The following is a 13,307-nucleotide window of genomic DNA, read 5'->3' on the forward strand; positions in this document are numbered from 1 at the left end:
GGGAGGTTCTGGCTGTTGCAGCGGACGGAACAAAGGTGCCCGACGAAGCGGTCACCCAATCTGTGTCAGCTCTCACCGATGTATCAGGATCATTATTTGTGTTTACATGTTTTTTAAAGGTAAACTCCAAGGATAAGGGGAGAAAAGGTTAAAATCACCAATTATGGACATTGTTCAACATCCTAATGCCAAACAAATGGAATGCCCGCAAGGACATATTAATGGACTTGCAGGATAAATATACATTTCAGTCCATTAATACTATGACGAATAAGCTAATACCTCCTGAATAAATGAGATAATTGAAAGTCAAATAAAGGGTTAAATAGAACACCAAGATATATTGAGAAGGAGCGAGGGGGAGAGGGAGAGATGAGGGGATAAAGATAGGGGTCTTCAGAACATGTAGGAACTGCCAGTAGCAGCAACTAAAAAATGGTAAGTGAGCATAAGCTCATTCCTGACATATGATCTCGGATGATCAGTATGACACAGAGAAAACACTGCAGTGGTGTCACAAATGCCAAATTTCAGACGGAATTGAGGTCTCAGTCAGCGAGGGTCTCAGTAAGTAACATTTAATATATCAAGATTATCAATAGTTGTAAGGATTATTTGACAGAATTTCTCACAGGAATGCATAGATTACTGAAGTATGGATAAAATAAGTGATAAAGCACATGTTCTTTGCTGAAATCAGTTCACATTTAAATAAGTTACAACAAACTTTTTTTCGTTCAGCTGTACTGCAAATATATTGGCAGAAAAGAGTGAATCACTAAAGTAACTAGGTTTCCTAATCAAAGGAGCTAGGTCTAATCATGCCATTCACTGGAGAAAAGACAGGCTTTATAAAATGATTTAAACTGACCTAATAGGTCAGATAATTCTTTGTATTCAGTAATCCCAGTTTCCACACAGATTGCAATCAAGGCCATTTCCGAGGTATTCAGGTGATGCAGCTTTATATTTTACCAGTTTGTAATCAAAGATTTTGTTTTACGTAGGAGCAATCAGCATGAAATAAATTCATTCCGCTGTGCGTCTTCACTCATTTAAAAGAATTGCAGGAACTTGTTGCAAGTCCACAAAGAAATACAATTTTGCCATGCACATAAATGTCTAATCTATTTCAATCAATCACCTGTTATCTAGCTCACCTCACACACATTTTAAACACATCAGCTTCATCCCCCCCCCCTTTGATCCAATCAACATTTCTGCAAGGAAATCTTATAAACCCACAATTTTAAGTGTTATTTAAGGTATATATACAAATATTTCTTAACCAGAATATGTAAAGCAGGGAACAAAGCAGATGATAGTGTAGATTTAATATTGAATAATCCACCAGAAATAATGAGTTACCCAGAACAGAGGATTATTTGGATCCTTTTGGTCTTAAACTGGTTGGTTTTAGGATTGAAATGAAGTCTAGGGATGTGGAAGACATCAGACAAGCAAATATTATTATTGCAAATAGAAACCCAGAACAAAGTCATTAAAAATACGACTTATGAAAATAAAAATAAGTGAAAAAAAACACAGGTCACTGAAGTGACTATTTTGAAAATCAAGCCTCAAGTTTTACTATGAACTGTAAATGAAAGAACTTTATAAAGTGCCAACATATTTTTAGGACATCTAAAATCTCTTTGCATAGAGGAAGAGTGGATACCAAAACCCAATAATTAACAATAGGAAATGTGAGTAGTCAATCAGCTTTGACAGAGGTACATACTGTAATTGGTCCAAACACAAGCAAGCTCCCCACTTCAATGAAACAAAATCACGCAAACCCCTTCTATTCATGTGAAAGGGCAGGCAGAGTCTTGTTTTCTCTCTTTATCCGCCATACAGCACTCCCTCAGTGTTGCAATCATTTGTCAGCCTGGATTAATGTGCTGACGTCCTGGAGAGGGCCCAGATTCAGGGACAGGACGGTTGCCTAGTAAACTGTGACTCAAAAAGCCATCTGTGATTGGGCACCTTGGAGCACCAGCTCATGTTTTCCAGTGAGCCATGCATCGATTGGCCCGCCTCAGAAACAGAAGCTTGATGACTTCCAAGTCCATATTTCCATACAACGTAGCAGGCAGCCGTTCAGCCCACTGAGTCTATGCCAGCACACAGAGCAATCGCATTCCCCCACTTATTTTCTCTTTAACCTTTTCTCCCCATATTTCCATCAATTCTACCACCCAATTATAAAAGGGGCAATTTACAGTGGCACATCTTTGGGATGGGGAAGGAAACTGGAGTATCCGGAAGAAACCCACACAATCACAGAATGTGCAAGCTCTACACAAAGCAGCACTAGAGGTAAGGTCTGAACAGTTGGCCCTTGTGATTGGGCCAACTCTTGCTGGCTGTGGAAGGCAATTCTGGAGGAAGCCGTCAATAGTTAAGCACTCGACTCGAAGCAAGTCTTGGGCTGACAGTGAGTTCAAGATTTACTGCCAGGCTCAGAGTGCATAATCAATCACAACACACTGGCACGAAACTCCCCAGCATTAAACACCTGGTGCAGGAACTCTTTCCAATGGGAATTGCGGACTTGCTAATTAGGACATAGAGCAAAGGAAAATTACTTCTTTAAAATTATTTTCTTCAATGTTTCTAGTTACTCTGAGTGCTTTTCTGTTAATTGGAAAATAAAAAGATAAAGTTAATTATAATGCTTTATTATTTAATTCAATTTTAAATGTCTCTGAATGTCAAGAGATTTTTAAAAACTGTTAAAATACACAACTTTATTAGACAAAAAAACTCCACCCTCCACCTGCGGCCAGGTCACCACCCAAATTTTGCCACCCATCTCGAGGGAACACTGCCCTCAGCAATTGGCCCAACAGCACCGCCCATGGCAACTGACTGAACAACGCCATCCTCAACAATTGACCCAAGACCAGCCCCCAGGAACTGACCCAACAACACCGCTCTTGGCAACTGACCCAACAACATCATCCTCTGCAACTGGCCCAACAATTCCAGCCTTTGGCAACTGGCCCAACAACTCCAGCCCTCAGCAACTGACCCAACAACACCACTCTCAGCAACTGACCCAACAACACCACTCTTGGCAACTGACCCAACAACATCGCCCTTGTCAACTGACCCAACAAGGACCAGCCCTCAGCAACTGCCCCAACAACACCGCTCTCGGCAACTGACCCAACAACATCACCCTTGTCAACTGACCCAACAACACCAGCCCTCAGCAACTGACCCAACAACACCAGCCTTCAGCAACTAGCCCAACAGGACCAGCCTTCCACAAATAACCCAACAAGACCGCCATTGGCAACTAGCCTATGTAGATGTAGGTTTGCAGGGACAGCGGGAAGTGATTTTGGGCCTAATCCAGCAAGACCCAGCTCACGATCCTGCAACCCACCCTCTGCAGGATTTTGGAACAAAGGCTTGACAAGTCTGCAATATACTCTGCCTGATTCTGCCTTTTAAATGATGGATAATAATAGCATTAATTTCCATCAAACTGTTTCCTAGTATTATATGAAATAGCCTGATGAAATGTAAATAATGCAACTGAGTTCCCAGGCTCAGAGTGATGAGTTTCAACTCTCGAGGAGGCCTGGTTGTGGACATCGGAGAGTGCTCTGACCCAAAGGTGAATCATGTGGACTCTTGTCGAGGCCATGCACTGAGGCTTTTGCCCACTCCTAATCTTTTATCTGGTGTTGTATTCCACTAGCTTTGCTTTTGAGCCTTTGAAGCGCTTATGCCAAGGCTTTCATGAATGTCTCCCTTATCTTGATGTTGTGTGCATCACTCTGTTGTTTGGGCTTCCAAATTCTCAATGTTCTTGCATTTTTCCTCTCCTCCACGTTTGCTGTTTGGTTAAACTACCAAAGAGCAAGCATAATGCAATTCTATGACCAAGTTTAAACCATTGTCACCTATTCCAACACTTATGTCAAGCTCAGAGAGGTAGAGACTCAATAGCACAGGTCTCCTTCACAGCTGTACATAGAGCAGTGGGAGAGGCTGGAATCAGGGGTTGGGGTGACGCAGGGAGAATTCTCTTGCTACTCACTCAGGTAGTAAAACCTCGTGGTTTAACATGCAATTCCCTTAAGGTCACCTGTCAACCTAAATTTCCTAAGTACAGTTGGTGTCTCAGAACAAAGCAACCTAGTAGAGCAGCCGTGGGTTCAATCCTGACTTCCAGTGCCACCTGTGTGAATTCTGCACATTTTCCCTGTGACTGTGCCAGGTTTTCTCCCACATGCCAAAGATGTGTGGGTCAATGGGTTAAATGGCCACTGTAAATTGTTCTTAGTGTGTAGATGGGTAGAAGAATCTAAGGTAAATTGATAGAAAAGTGGGGAGAATAAAAAGGGATTAGCATTATTTTAGTGTAAATGGGTGCTTGATGGTTGGTGCAGATTCGTTGGGCTGAAGATTCTCTTTCCAAGCTATATGACTGTATAATCTTGCACAGCAGACTTCAAACAAGCACTAGGCTGGCAATTTGCATATGCAGAAACCTGTGTCTGTTTTGCTGATTATTTTGCCTGTTATTGATATTACAGATGGTGCACTTGCAGGTCACAATGACAACGCACTGCCTTTCCACCATAAAGGAATGTTAAGGAGCCATACAGCACTGGCACTGCATATTTGAATTCTAGGCCACTGTATGTACCTTATAAAATATATTTGGCAAAACATATTTGTTGAAATAAGGCAGATGGCATGTTATTTTGTTTTCCGGTTTCCTTGCTGTTTTTGAAGGTGCTGACACATTAACAGCTTATGAATTTACTGGAGCCAGATGGCCTTTGGCACTTGACGAACGTGACCTTGACTCTGAGTTTGACAAGCTATTCAATCACTAGTGTCCCCAACAGACATTTTAAATTAATTCTCAATAACAGTCACCCCTGTTCTGGTCACCCATGAACTTTTAGCAAAATGCATAAGGCTCCAGAAATGAAGGGTGTATAATTTAATCTAGGAAAGGAGTGAAACTCGAGCCAGGAAATTATAGATCAGAGACTTCTGCAGCAGTAGTGAGAAGAACACTCAGGGCCTGTTAATAGGCACCATCGAGGAGAGAGTCCAGTGAGAGCCATTAGGATACTTCAGATCCTCTCTCAAAAGCCTGCTGGAATCGATTCTGGTCACAAAATCAGTGCACAATGATATGCAGTTTTGCTCTCATGTTGAAAACTGAAACAATGTGATTATTTATTGTTTAAAATCCTTCCTGGATAATAGTATTCAACAATTCCAGATAATAGTATTCAACAATTCCTGCTAGCCTACAAAAAAGGGTAAAGAGGGACAAGTCTGTGTGGTGGTTGAGGCCTGCACTTTGGTCAGAGTTACTCTGACCTAACTATAGCATTGTTTCCAGGTTTCCCAAACAATTAGAGCGAGCTGGTAGAAAGGCAACTCAGGTCAGCTTGACTTCCTAAAGACACACTGCAACCATGTCATTTGACGAAGTCTTTGAGAATGACATCATAGCACAGAAAAATATTATATTGTGGCGACTCACCTTACCGGCATCGAACCGGCTCCCGACATCGCGAACATTGCCAGAGGCCCCAACCCAAGATGGCGTGGGGCCCTCCTTCTTCTCCATCATTGGGCTAGGAAAGCCCACGCGCGGGAAGGTCAGGTGACCCACGTGTGACGTCAGCGCGGGAACTGTAGTGCGGGAAAATTTCGGGTATTAAAGGCGCACCGTGCCCCTATCGTTCATTCGACTTCTGACTTCAAACAATTGACTCTGTGTCTTCATTTCACAGTGTGTAGCTAGCCGCTACATTGGTGACCCCGACAGGCCGAAACGTTTTTGGACCCACGATGTCTGCACAACAAGAGGTATAGGCAGTAGCCCTTAAACTGCCTACCTTCTAGACCCTCTGGCCTCGTGTCCGGTTCAACCAGGCCGAGGCCCAGTTCCAGATTTGCCAGATCACCAGGGACGACACCAAGTACTACTACGTGGTGAGCGCCCTCGACCAAGACACCGCAGCCCAGGTCGAGGACTTCATCCAGGCCCCCCTGGAGGAGAAGAATTACGATAAGTTCAAGACCCTCCTCCTTGAGACTTTCGGCCTTTCCCGACGTGAATGGGCCTCCCACCTCCTCCACCTCGATGGGTTGGGTGACAGACCCCCCTCTGCGCTCATGAACGAGATGTTGGCCCTGGCAGATGGCCACAAACCCTGCCTGATGTTTGAGCAAGCCTTTCTGGAGCAGTTACCCAAAGACATCCACTTGTTCCTGGCGGATGCCAATTTCAGCGACCCCCGGAAGGTGGCTGCCCGGGCAGATGTCATTTGGTGGGCGAAAAAGGAGAGTGGGGCATCTGTCGAGCACGTTGCCACGCCATGTACCCAGCGGCCCAGCAGGCCAGACCCCGCATCGAACGCACCCCACCCGCCACCAGGTCTGAGACACCGACCGACCAATGGTGTTTTACCACCAGTGGTGGGGCGCAGATGCCCGCAAGGTGCTGGCCACCATGCAAGTTTCTAGGAAACGCCAGGGCCAGCCGCCACTGATGGCTACGGTGGCTGGCCACCTGGATAGCCTCTTGCATGTATGGGACAGGCATTCCAGCTGTCGTTTCCTGGTGGATACCGGAGCCGAAGTCAGCGTCATGCCTCCCAACAACCACGAGATTCGCAACTGCACACCAGGACTCACCCTCAGAGCAGCCAACGGCAGCACCATCCGGACCTCTGGCACCCGTTTGGTGCACCTCCAGTTCGGCACCTGCAACTTTACTTGGAAATTCACCCTGGCCGCTGTTGCACAACCACTCCTCGGGGCAGACTTCCTTCGCGCCAACAGTCTGCTGGTTGACCTGTGGGGTAAGCGTTTGGTACATGCCAGGACCTTCCAAATGTTCTCATTGGGTGAGGCCAAGCTACTGGCCCCACACCTCAACTCTGTCACCATGTCGACCAACAAGTTCACCAGGGTCCTGGCAGAGTTCCCGTCCATACTAACGCCCCAGTTCTCCATCACCTTGCCCAAGCACGGCGTCCAGCATTACATCCCCACCTAGGGCCCTCCCCTCCATGCCCACGTCCGACGGCTACCCCTGGACAAGCTCCGCCCCGCAAAAGAGGAATTCAAAAGGATGGAGGAGTTGGGGATCATCTGCAGGTTGGACAGCCCATAGGCCTCTCCGCTACACGTGGTCCCCAAGGCAGCTGGAGGCTGGCGACCCTGCAGCAATTACCGACGCCTGAATGACATAACTACCCCAGACCGGTACCCCGTGCCGCATATTCAGGACCGCTGCCAACCTGCACGGGCAGTCCATTTTATCCAAGGTCAACCGCCTCCACAGCTATCACCAGATCCCAGTGCATCCAGATGACATTCCAAAGATGGCACTGATCACACCTTTCAGCCTCTTTGAATTCATCCAGATGCCCTTTGGCCTCAAGAACACTGCCCAGTCCTTTCAACGACTGATGGACGTGGTTGGGCGCGACCTTGACTTTGTCTTCATATACCTCGACGACATCTTGAACGCCAGCAGCAGCCGCCAGGAACATTTCACGCACTTCCGCCAACTCTCTTCCCGCCAAATGCCAGTTCAGGCTTGATACAATTGATTTCCTGGGCCATCGGATCGACAAACACGGCGCCACGCCTCTGCCTGCAAAGGTCAACACCATCCGCCATTTCGCCAGACCCACCTCCATCAAGGGCCTGCAGGAATTCCTCAGTATGGTAAACTTTTATCACCAGTTCATACCATCCGCGGCCCGCATCACACACCCGTTGTTTGCTCTCCTGTCAGGCGGAAGCAAGGACATTGTTTGGTCGGAGGAGGCTCACACCGCGTTCGTCAAAACCAAGCAGGCCTTGGCAGACGCAATCATGTTGATGCATCCTCGTACGGACGTCCCGACTGCCCTCATGGTCGACACCTCCAGCACAGCGGTCGGATGCGTTCTAGAGCAGCTTATCGAAGGGCGTTGACAACCGCTGGCATTCTTCAGCGGACACCTTCAACCATCAGAGCTCAAATATACTGCCTTCGACTGCGAGCTGTTGGCGCTGTACCAGGCCATCAGACACTTCCGATACTTCTTGGAGGGCAGGCCATTTACAGCTTTCACCGACCACAAGCTGTTGATTTTCGCTGGTCTCAGATCCCTGGTCAGCACGGCAGCAGCGGCACTTGTCGTACATCTCAGAGTACACTACCGACATCCGCCATCTGTCCGGGAAAGAGAACGTGGTCACGGATGCACTGTCATGGCCCACCATCCAAGTTTTGTCCTAGGGGGTGGATTTCGGCGCCTTGGCGGAGGCACAGCAAATGGACATGGGGATGCCCAGCTATCGCACCACAGTCTCGGGGCTGCAACTGCAAGACCTATTGGTAGGCCCCGGTGAGTGCACCCTGCTCTGTGATATCTCCACAGGTAAACCCCGCCCCATCGTCCCAGCTGCCTGGTGTCGACGGGTGTTTGATTCCATCCACGGCCTGACAAGTTCATAAACAGGTCTGCGTAAACAGGTTTCCGAATGGGCCAGGTCCTGCACACACTGCCAAACCTCGAAAGTACAGCAGCATGTCAAGGCCCCCCTGCAGGACTTTCAACCTACCCACTGGAGGTTCAACCATATCCATGTCAACCTGGTCAGCCCCCTCCCAGTCTCCCGAGGAGTGCGGTACCTCCTCACGATTGTCAACCATTTTACCCGCTGGCCTGAAGCCATTCCCCTCGCAGACACCTCCACCCAGTCCTGCGCACGGGCCCTTTTGTCAACTTGGGTGGCCCATTTCGGTGTCCCAGCACATATCACCTCAGACAGGGGAGCTCAATTCACCTCCAGCCTGTGGCCTGCCATCGCCAACTTGTGGGGTTCCCGGATCCACCTCACCACCACCTATCATCCGCAATCCAATGGACTGGTGGAGAGATTCCATCGACACCTGAAGTGGGCACTCATGGCCCGCCTTAAGGGGCCCAACTGGGTGGATGAACTCCACTGGGTCCTGCTGGGAATACGTACCACACCAAGGGGACCTGCATGCCTCGTCCGCGGAGGTGGTCTATGGAACACCCTTAGTTGTGCCGCGTGAGTTCCTACCAGTCCCTCGGGGGCCAGAGGAAGAACCTGCCGCGATGCTTGACCGGCTGCGCGAGCGGCTTGGAAACCTGGCCCCAATACCCACCTTGCGACACGGACAGGCCCCGACATGTATGCCAATGTCTCTCCGAGACTATAAGTTTGTCTTTGTCAGGAGGGGCGCACACCGAACACCGCTGCAGCGGCCATATGAAGGGCCATTCTGGGTCGTCAAGAACAATGGGTCTACGTTCATGCTGGACATTGGGGGGCGCGAGGAGGTTTTTACAATTGACCGGCTGAAGCCAGCTCATTTAGACTTGGACCAACCCGTAGTGGTCCAGCGAGCGCGACGCAGGGGCAGGCCACCCAAGTCATAGTTTATTTAATTCTGGTTTTCACGACAGTATCACCAGTTCTGGGGTGGGGGGGGCGGGGGGGTGGTTATGTGGCAACTCACCTTACCGGCATTGAACTGCCTCCTGACATCGTGAACGTCATCGGAGGCCCCGACCCAAGAGGGCGCGGGGCCCTCCTTCTTCTCCATCGTTGGGCTAGGAAAGCCCACGCGCAGGAAGGTCAGGTGACCCGCGCGTGATGTCAGCGCGGGAACTGTAGCGCGGGAAGATTTCGGGTATTAAAGGCGAACCGCGCCCCTGTCGTTCATTCAACTTCTGACTTCAAACAATCGACTCTGTGTCTTCATTTCATAGTGTGTAGCTAGCCGCTACAATATTGCCTTAACAAATAGATCAGACTCAATAACAAGTATCAAAGATATAATACAGCAGGTACATCACATGATTGTCATCCAGTCAATTACCATATGTCCATACATGGAAATTCACTGCACTTTTTCACCTCATTAAAAGATAAAAACGTTTTGTTTCCAAATTAACCTGCAAACTCTAGTTTAATCTCACCTGGCTTGTGAGCTTTGGTCAATCTACTCACAAGTCTAATTTCTTCCCTAGTTCCACTCGCACCTTCATAAGAAACAATCTCACTTCTAAACCTATCTGAAGAAATGTTCAAGGGACTCCTTCTCTTCAGACACTCTAATTTCTGCAATTTGAACAGATGGTGGTACAGGTATTGACCTTTGAGGACCCTGATGTTTCTGGTGTTGAAATCTGTTCTGGATAATGTAACACAATCTGAGGCATTATTCGACTACACTTTGACCCAGTCATGCACGTCTCCAGCTGGAACCATGTTACACACCTCTGTTTGTGGCAGCAATTTGAACCACAGACAGCAACAACTATCTTGATATCCTATTTGCCTGGTAGGGGTGTTTCAAAACTCAGAAGTGGTTGTTGACCTGAAATCTCTCTGTGAAACCTGATTTGAAATATATTCTGACATTCTTGATCCTGTTCCACTTCTTCATTAAGATCTAGCTGTACGAAACTCAGCCTCATTTTTAACCTTTTAGCAAGAAGCTCCACTGTTCTATATCTTATATAGGAATAGTAATATATTTCAACAGGAAATTTGCCAGACATCATCCTATGAGAATCCTTGATTACTTATTTCCTTAAGGCTTCTCTGACTGTTTGACAGAACATTCAGCTGCTCCACTGGGTCTGGGCAACAACGTGTGTTAGGTAGCAATTTTCCCTCACAAAATCTTTAAATTGGCATGAGCAAAACTAGTCTGTTATCACAAACCATTTCCTCTAGTAGACCATGGTGCACAAAAATTGTCCTTAACTCCTCAAATATACATTTCATAGTAAAAGACCCCAACAGTTGGAATGACTTTCAGTGAGGGCTAAAAAATATTCATGTCCCTTTTCACAGAAATCTTCACAGACTCATTGGAAAGGTTTCTTCAGCCAGCGTTCATTTCACAGATATTGATCTGCATTGCAGACAGATGTGACATTGACGTCATATCCCTCTTAACCATGATCCAAACCACACTAGTACAGAAAGCTACTGCATTTTCTATACTACCTGCATTTTCAGCATTCCTGTATGTTCATACTTAACTTCAGTAATAACTTTGTAACACAGTAACTACAATAACTACATTAACAACACCTCCCTCTGCAACTGGATCCCTGACTTTCTGACCAACAGACCGCAATCAGTGAGGATAGGCAGCAAAGCCTCCAGCACGATTATTCTCAACACAAGGCTGCGACCTCAGCCCTCTACTCTAATCCCAATACACTCATGACTGTGTGGCCAGATTCTGCTCTAACTCCAGCACAAGTTTGCAGATGATACCACTGCCGTGAGCCATATTTCAAATAACAATGAGTTGGAGTACTGGAAGGAGATAGAGAGCTTAGTAACATGGTGTCATGACAACAACCTTTCCCTCAATGACAGCAAAACAAAGAGCAAATCATTGATTTCAGGAAGGGGGGCGAAGCACATGCACCTGTCTACATCAATGGTGCTGAGGTTGAGAGGGTTGAGAGCTTCAAATTTCTTGTAGTGAACATCACCAATAGCCTGTCCTGGTCCAACCACGTAGACACCACAGCCAAGAAAGCTCACCAGTGCCTCTACTTCCTCAGGAGGCTAATGAAATTTGGCATGTCCCCTTTGACACTCACCAACTTTTATTGATGCACCATAGAAAGCATCCTATCTGGATGCATCACGGCTTGGTATGGCCGGGACTGCAAGAAACTGCAGAGAGTTGTGGACACAGCCCAGCACATCATAGAAACCAGCCTCCCCTCCATGGACTCTGTCTATACCTTTCATTTCCTTGGTGAAGCAGCCAGCATAATCAAAGACCCCACCTACCCAGGTCATTCTCTCTTCTCCCCTCTTCCATCAGGCAGAAAATATAGGAGCCTGAGGGCACATATCACCAGGCTCAAGGACAGCTTCTATCCCACTGTTATAAGACTATTGAACGATTTCCTTATACGGTAACATGGACTCTCGACCTCACAATCTATCTTGTTATGACTTTGCACCTTATTGTCTACCTGCACTGCACTTCCTCTACAGCTGTGACACTACTCTGTTTTCTGTTATTATTTTACGCTGTACTACCTCAATGCACTCTGTAATGAATTGATCTGCATGAACGGTATGCAAGACAAGTTTTTCACTGTACCTCGGTACAAGTGACAATAATAAACCAATACCAATTCCAACTTTGTTCGTAAAATACAGGAATAATATGCAAACCCTATTTAAAACAAGTGTAATTACATGCTAATTCACTTCATTGAAAGTAAAAAGTTCTTAGGTCTTCATCTTTATAAATCTTTCAATCTGACCACCCTCTAGGAGTGAGTTTGTAAGCACAGCTCACTACTTGATTTGTTCTTGTTTGTTCTGGAATTGCCAGAGGATTATCACTCATTTGCTTTAGTTTAATGAGGTAGTGTGGACAATGCTTCTGTCATTGTATTCTGCATTGGAACAATAGTCCATCTTTGCAGTTGTGCCGCTGCCATTGCCAACTTCAGATCCAAGATTATCGGAAATGATTTGTGATCTATTACGTCTAGTATCACAGTCGGCTTCAATAAAGAACCGAAGAAGTATCTTGGAGCTGAATATAATACCAAGAACTTCCCTTCATATTTGGGCATAATCATGTTCACCCTTTTCAGAGTTCAGGATGCAGAAGTGAAAGTTTTTTTTCCCTGTCCATCATCTTTCACATGATGACTGCCCCGTCCAACGACCTGAAGCATCACACACTGTCCTAGGTTCATAGAAAGTGTTGTGGTGGACAAAGAGAGCTTCATCACCCAGTTGTATCATACACAGAGCAAAGGTACATTGTTACTCTTCACCCCCCACCCCTCTGGACAGTACATCAATCTTCAGTAGCTGAAGAAGTGAAAAGACTATCATTGCCAGAAAATTGGTAGAAAATGTGCATAATGACACCAATATAGATATATGCTCAGATTTCAGAGGACTTATTATGTCCTGTGCTTTCTCTTTTACAGATTGCAAACCATGTGCATCCACTCTTAGGGTGAGGAAAACCACTTAATGTTGTACAAAAACACTTTTCTCTTTAGTTTCACATTGTACTAGGATAACTGCTGTAGCTCCTGTTATAACTTGAAGATTCTCCTCTTCAATATGTATGGCTACCAAGATATTGCCTGGAATCCACCAACAATATAATATAATTTTGAACATGGAGGCTTGGAAATTCTTAGGAGATGACTTAAAGGCATAGGGAACTAGGTGCAAGAATACAGTCTCTTGTGTGCCTATTGATACTTTGA

The 13,307-nt window shown here is 46.4% G+C and overlaps 1 long non-coding RNA gene across 1 annotated transcript; it reads left to right on the forward strand.

Annotated features, from left to right (window-relative positions):
• The first annotated feature begins 534 nt into the window (after positions 1–534).
• On the forward strand, positions 535–6,002 carry LOC127568960 (uncharacterized). Its single transcript, XR_007956106.1, has 3 exons — positions 535–567; positions 4,557–4,661; positions 5,781–6,002. It is a non-coding gene; the product is annotated as an uncharacterized LOC127568960 (long non-coding RNA).
• The last annotated feature ends 7,305 nt before the right edge of the window (positions 6,003–13,307 follow it).

Source organism: Pristis pectinata, chromosome 3 (genome assembly GCF_009764475.1).
Source record: "Pristis pectinata isolate sPriPec2 chromosome 3, sPriPec2.1.pri, whole genome shotgun sequence".
Taxonomy (NCBI): domain Eukaryota; kingdom Metazoa; phylum Chordata; class Chondrichthyes; order Rhinopristiformes; family Pristidae; genus Pristis; species Pristis pectinata.